The following is a 7861-nucleotide window of genomic DNA, read 5'->3' as shown; positions in this document are numbered from 1 at the left end:
CATTGCTGTTAGGTTTGCTTTTAAATACAAAGATACCCAGATCACTCTGAAAAGTGGCATTCTGCAGGCTTTTTCTGTTTAAACTATATTCTACTCTTCTGTTTTTCCTACCAAAGTAGATAACCTCATATTTATCCACATTATACTCCATCTACTGTTTCTTTCCTCACCTGGTCTGTATGTATTGTGACGAAAAACCAAGTTATCAGAAGATAGATGCTAGTGAGAGAGAGATAAGTGAGACAATGGAGAAACATTCAAAATGCTAATAAGAGAGAAGAGAGAGATTAACGAGAAAGAAACACATTTCAGAATATTGACAAACCGGTTGCTTTGAACCTGAACTGTTTGAAGGTTGATGGACAGGCGATACCCCAGCAGGGGGATAAAAAGAACAGGTTCGCTAAGGCACGACACACACCACGAGATCACGAGATAACGAGACCCTGGAAGAGCGGTGTGCCCCCACAAATTGGTGGGAGTTGGAGGTCTGGTTCAAGAGAACCGACCATAGACTGACAGGGTGAAAAGGGACAATCGGCGGGAACCTGGTGTGTGTGTCCGCCCTTGCCTGGGTGCCGGGTTCACCGCGGAAGAACAGTCGTATCCGGAACGGAGGGGTCACAGTCGGTGACCACAGAAGACATAAAAGGGTTCGCCCGAAAAGCTAACTGTGAAGAACATCAAAGGTCTGTTTGAATCAAAATTTGCATTCTCTCTCTCTCTCCAACGGCACAACAGTGATTACTGCAAACTGTACTAAGCTGAACTGAACTCTGCGTCACTTAAGACTGATCATTTTACCCCTAGACTGCGATAGAGCTTGGTTGATTCTTGTTACTCTAGTTCTGTGTACACGTGTGTATTATCATTGCTAACCTGTTGCGTTTACATCCTTACGATTAGAGTACTGTGTTACTTATTTCTTTAATAAAACTTTATTAGTTTCTGTTAAACCAGACTCCAACTAAGTGGTCCATTTCTGCTGGTTTGGCAACCCAGTTACGGGGTACGTAACAGTATGTATAACAATTTACAAGTACCCTCCTCACAACTTGCTTTACCACCTATCTTTGCATTGTCAGCAAATTTGTTACCAAATCACTTGGTCATTTAATTTAAGTAATTAATTTACTGTTTGTCACACCGCTGGCATTTAGGGCAGCAAAGAAGGGTCTCCTTCTCTGTCTGTTCTTGGCCACTAAGGTGTAGAAGGATTCTTCATTGCTGTTTCCATAACAGTTTTGTTTTATTAGTCAGGTTGTTAGACCTGAGCTAAACCCCTGAACCTGGAGGATGGTGGACCATTCTTAGTCTAGCGTCCAGCTGATGACCTGTTTGGCATGGGTGACCCTACCAAGGATCAAAGAATAAAGCCCTTACTCCAGCCATCATAGCTCTCCAGGTCATTGAGGCAAACAAGCCTCCCAACCACGACAAGATTGTGGTCCTCTTGGTGGTAAGGCATTAAAGTGGCTTGTAAATCGTTGTGCTCCTAACTCTGTTCCTTTAGGTACCCTATGAATTATACCTTGCCAATCTGAAAATGGGCCTTTCAGACCACGGTGGATATTAATATATTATCCCAGAAGCCATGAGCACTTATCTTGTGTATTAGTAGTTTAGGTGGCATCTTACTGAAAGCCTTTTGAAAACCCAAACACATCCACTGGACCCTCTTTATCCACGTGGCTCATTACATCCCATTTCTAATAATTTGTCCAATACAGTTTCCCTTCCTAAAATCATGTTAACTTTGCTTGATTACATTATAACTACTTAAATGGCCTGCTACTACTTCCGTAATAGATTACAGTAATTTCCTCCATGACAGATGTTAGAATAATTGGCCTATCGTTTCCTACTTTTTCCCCTTCCTTTCTTAAATATGGTTGTTACTTTGCTAATTATCAATCTTTTGGGACCTTTCCATAATTTAGATAAAATCTAAGATCATAAAAAATGCATCCATTATGACTGCAGTATCATTTTAAGACAGATGATTCAGACCATCAAGACTAGGGGACTTTTTAAATCCTTAGGCCTGTTAGTTTCTTGACCACGATTTTGCTTTTGATAATTGTTTCAAGTTCCTCACTTCCATTTGTTCCTTGATATTACGTTATTGGGTTGCTTTTAGTCTATTGCCCCGTGAAGAAGTGCATGAAATGTCTTTTCAGAGTTTCTGACATGTAATTATTTAATTCCACAGTCTCATTTCCTGAGGGATGAACCATTGCCTTAGCTTTTTTTATACACTTGCAAGCTCTTTTTGTGTGCAATGAAGTGCTTTTTGGACACATCTCATTGAAGTTTTCTTCCGACACGATGCGCTTGGTACAGAAACATGAACCCCACCCCCCAACCAATTAAAATTTTTCATAACATTTTCCTGTGATTTCATGAAGTTTTTTTTTCAATTCAGAACACCCTTCTTAGTCTTTGTTAATGCTATTCAATTCCAAAAGAATGCCTGCTAGGCTGAACTCTATTAATCCGATCAGCGAGTTCACTGCATCAGGTAAACATCACAGGCATAGACAGGATTAATTTTTTACTGAGTTTTCTATTGTTAATCTAAATATCAAATCAGATTTATAGCTGCGATACTACAAGCAGATGCACAATGGTTTATACTCATTGGATGAATATTTGCAATTTTATTAAATATGTTGTACATTTACTTTGAAAGCATTGAACAGAATCTTTACAGATGAGGTTGTAGTAAATGAGTACATGTTCTGGTGTCTTTCATTATGGATTTCAGCTTCCATGGCCTGGCTCATGCACCTCTTTTTCTTACGTGGTCCTTTTCATTTTAGTTCCCTGGGTTTTGAGATACTTGATGAGGGCCGAGACGGATCTGTGTGTTCTGTGAAGCAAATGGTACCTTATAGGGCAATGGATAGTTGGAGATAATCTGCTGTTTGCAAACGTGGTTCCATTATAGAGAGTCAGCATCTTCCTAAATGCTCCTTCTCTAATTTGATCATAAAATGGTGCCAGAGATTCGCATGAATTGATGAAGATGTTACACTTTTCTAGAAGACTTTCTGGTTGTCTTTGAGATGTTCCATCTGTTAATTTCTTCCTGAGGTGGAGCTTGGATTTGTTTCTGGATTCTGGCAATGGGCATGCAGATGATATGGCCCAATCACCAGAGCTTGCTAAATATGATCTGATCACCTGATGTAGGGGATGACCTCCAGGAAAAGGCTGTTGATGGTGAGTTTGCCTATTCTGCCAACAGAGCTAGGGGACTTTGTGGAGAGGGTATTGTCCTGAGCGGTAGTTTGTATGGCAGCGATCTCTGCTCAGGAAATTGAGTCTAAGCTTTGAGAACTTGGTCGCTAAATACTTAAGAGTCTGCTGATAAACTGGAGGTGGTGATAAATTTCATCATCAATCACGGTCTTTGCTGACGGTGGCTGTTGAGATACAGAATACAATCCATCTTTTCCAGAGCCTTCCCATAAATCTTGGCCGTTGGGGTTAAGAGCTGTGCAATAAGAACTATTGGGGGAAGATATTAAAGTTCACAAGTCAATGATTTTACTCGTAAATTTCAACTCCTGGCCAATGAATGAATTCTTGACCTTTGTTTCTTATACTCTGGCAAATTAAAATTTTGACACTTTATGTAATTGTTCATTTCTTTTCTGGCCTTTTCCTTTGCCGCTCTATGAGCCAGTCCTCATCGGAGGATCAGAGGTAGACAGGGTCAGCAACTTTAAATTCTTCAGTGTTAGTATTTCGGAGGACCTGTTCTGGGTCTAGCACATAAGTGCCATTATGAAGAAAGCATGGCAGTGCCTCTACTTCCTTGGGAGTTTGTGAAAATCCAGCATAACATCTAAAACTATGACAAACTTCTATAGGTGTGTAGTGAGAGTATATTGAGTGGCTGCATCACAACCTGGTATGGAAACACCAAAGTTCTTGAATGGAAAATCCTACAAAGAGTAGTGGATGTGACCCAGTCCATCATGGGTAAAACTCTCTCCACTATTGAGCACACCTACATGAAACGCTGTAACAGGAAAGCAGCATCAATCATCAGGGACACCCAGGTCATGCTCTCTTCTTACTGCTGTCATCAAGAAGAAGGTATAGAACCTTTAGGATTCACACCACCAGATTCAGGGACAGTTATTACCCCTCAACCATAAGCTCTTGAACCAGAGGGGATCACTTCTCTCAAATTCACTTGCCTCATCATTGAAATATTCCCAAAACCTACGGGCTCACTTTCAAGGCCGTTTGATCTTATGTTCTCAATATTTATTTATTTATTTATTTATTTATTTATTATTTCTGAAGAATGGATATTAGTTTGTGTGAGGTAAGTATTTTACTGATGAAGGCAAAACAGGATGTAGAACTATATTGTGTTTTCTCAAAGTTGAGGATAGATATTCCAATGAGTTGTAATCCTCCCATACTTTGTGACACATTGAATAGTATGGGGAGAAGGGGCTTTGTACAATATGACAATTCTTTCCAATTCAGTCCCTTCTGGCTTTCCTACAGAAGGATTCAGGCCATCCAACCAGTCGGCTGCAGCATTAGTACTGTATCAAGAGGCAGGGTGAAGTCAAGATGGCACTAAACGGCAACTCCTTTGCTTGCATCTTGGGAAACAGCTCTATTTCTATCTTTCATATTTCTTTTTTAACTTTTCAGGGTGTGTGGGTATTCTTTTGAAGACCCTGATCTGGAGTTACATTCTGATTTTGTTTCCTTGCAGGAATGAGACCCGCTCTCGGGGTCTCACAACTGGCTGCTTTTTGATATCCCAAGGTCGCAGCACACCTTCAGGGTTCCGGTATTTTGTGGCTCTGGGGACGTGCTGATTCTAGGCCAGTGCCCCTGACTAAAGCTCTGTGGGAGAACACGTATCATCGGGAGCAGCCGGTTAGCTGCTGGGGGCTGTGTGTCCGGACAGCTGCGCCTTTTCGGTGCTGACTCTCTGGGTGCAGAGCTCGGAAAAGGAGATGCAACAGACTTTTAACATCATAAATCAGCAAGTTGGTTGTTATGAATCCCCTCTTGCTGTGAAATGGGGACACTTCTTTTTCCCTTATTAGAGAGAGAGAGAGAGAGAGCCTGTGGTATGTCGAATACCTGGTGAACAGGTGGTCTTCAGAGTACTGCAGGCCTGTGTCTTTACTGATGCTTTGCTGCACGCTTGAGTGCTCAGTGGAGGCTGCCGATGTTTATTTGTTGTTGGGGATGGGGTGTCGTTGCTTTGTTGCTGCTTGTGCATGGCAGGGGGGAGTTGGGGTTCTAAAATTTAACTGTCATCTATTCTTTGGGGCACTCCTCTGTTTTTGTGGATGTCTGAGAAGAAGAAGAATTTCAGGATGTATATTGAATACATTTCTCTGACATTAAATGTACCTATTGAAACCTATTTAAATTCGCACCACATTCTGGTCATCCAAGCTAGTCCCACAGCTTCAATGATATTTATAAGATGAGGCTTTGCCATTTAAGAACTTTTTTTTTTCTGTGGAATGACTAAGGCTTGGGTCACCCAGTGTTCTGGGAATGTTAAAGCAAGGCAGAAGATTGCAGATACAAAAGGTAAATTCTCTGCCAGCACAACTTCTAGTCTTGAAGGAGCCTCTCCAACAAGGTACACTTCTCTCCCAATCATTCCACAGTCTTTCAGTTGCCTGCTTCTGCTCCAGGATTCTCTCCTTAGCAGCAGGCTAGCTTGATAATCTAGCTGTCTGACAGACTGGAAACAGAGTAAATGACTGCTAATGAGGTTGTGCCATTAAATTTGACAGGGGCACTTGTGCTTCCGGGATTCCTAGCTGCAAACTTTTATACAAAATCCTACATAGCTTCCTGAATATATCACTGTCATTGCCGATCTGTCTTTCTTTCCTGCTTTCCCTGACAGCTGTCAGGAAACCAAGCATTTACATTTTCTAATTGTCAAATTACAAATGACGATATGCCTCTTCTAACCAAATGCAAGGAAAAATTAGATGTGCTAATTAGAGGTTGTTTCCTTCAAAATTCATCTGTTTTAATATTGCTAGAATAAGAAAAGTCGTCAATGTGCTTACTAGTTTGTAGAGCATAACTAATTAGAACTAATTAGTGGTCTTTTATATAGTGACTCTCACTCATAAAACTATATCTTTCACCCATAGAAATTTATTTGAAAGATTGAGATGGTTTTTGCTCTTTCTGCAAATTTTCTGGAGAAAATTAAGAAGAGCTGCAATGAAAAACCTGGGTACAAAATGTCAATGAGACTAACATCTGTGGTAGGTAAGCTACCGGAGGAAGTGCTGAGGGATAAGATATACAAACATTTGGAAAGATAAGGGTTGATTAAGGATAGTCAGTATGTCCTCATGTGAGGGAAGTCATGTCTCAAGAATATGATTAAGTTTTTTGAAGAAGTAACAAAGAAGGTCGATGAGGGAATGGAAATAGGCTGGGATGGATCTCAGAGATTTCAGTAAGTCATTTGATAAGGTTCTGCATGATAGGCTGTAACGAAAGTTAAATCAGATGGGATCCAGGGAGAACTACCTAATTGGATACACAATTAGCTTTATGGTAGGAAGTAGAAGGTGATGGTGGAAGGACGTTTCTAGGACTGGAGGTCTGTGACCAGTGGTTAGTGCTAGTCCCATTGGGGTTAGTGCTGGGTGCATTGCTACTTGTCATCTAAGTCAATATTTGGATGAGAATGTACAGCTGGGATCACCTGGTGGGCATTCCCACACTGACATGTCTGTCCATGGACTCCTCTATTACCAAGTTGAGGCTACATGCAGATTAGAGAAACAACACCTCATATTCTGTCTTGGTAGACTGCAACCTGACAGCATCAACATTGATTTCTCTAACTTGTGGTAACAAATCCCCTCTGTTCCCAACCTCCCTTTTGTTTTCCCTCTGGCCCCTTCATCCTTTCTCTTTTCCCACCCCTACCCTCCCAACCTGCTCATCACCAACCCCTTCCTCCCTCCTGAACTTCTTCCCTTTATTCCATAGCCTCCTGTCAGATTCCATCTTGTTCATCCCTTTGCCTCTTCCACCTATCACCTCCCAGATTCTCAGATCTTTCACACTTCCCCACCCCCACCTACCTACCCACCTCTCTGGGATTCACAAATCACCTGCTATCTTTTGCTCCTTCCACTTTTATTCTATCTTCTGCCTTCTTTCTTTCCAGTCCTGATGAAGGGTCTCAGTAGAAAACATGGACTTCATTTCCCTCTATAGCTGCAGACTGTCCTGCTGAATTCCACAAGCATTTTGTTTGTATTGTATTTGGAACACTGTGTTCACCCTGTTATAGGCAAGGTGCCGCTAAGCTGGAAAGAATGCAGAGAAGATTTACGAGGATGTTGCCAGGACCAAAAAGACTGAGTTATGGACAGAGATTGAGCAGGTTTTCATTGGAGCATAGGAGATTGAGGGGAAATCTTGCAGAGATTATAAACTCCGAGAGGCAAAGATACTATCAATGCACTCAGTCTATTCCCCAATGTTGGAAATCAAGAGCTGGAAGACATAGCTTTGAGGTGTGAGGGGAGAAATTTAATGGGAACATGGAGGTAACTTTTTCACCCGGAGTATAGTCAGAACTGTCAGAGTAAGTAGTTGATGCAGGTGTATTAACAACATTTAAAAGGTATTTGGACAGGCACATGGATAGGAAAGATTTAGAGCAGGGGTTCCAAACCTGGGGTTCATGGACCCTTCAATTAATGGTCAGGTCAATGGCATATAAAAGGTCAGCTACCCCTGATTTAGAGGGATATCAGTCAAACATAAGCAAATGAGGTTAGTTTAAGTTGGAATCTTGGTTTGTGTGGACCTGTTTGGG

The sequence above is a fragment of the Mobula hypostoma genome, chromosome 2 (assembly GCF_963921235.1).
Source record: "Mobula hypostoma chromosome 2, sMobHyp1.1, whole genome shotgun sequence".
Classification (NCBI taxonomy): domain Eukaryota; kingdom Metazoa; phylum Chordata; class Chondrichthyes; order Myliobatiformes; family Myliobatidae; genus Mobula; species Mobula hypostoma.
The sequence above is the reverse complement of the archived record's forward strand: the minus strand, read 5'-3'. Positions refer to the sequence as shown.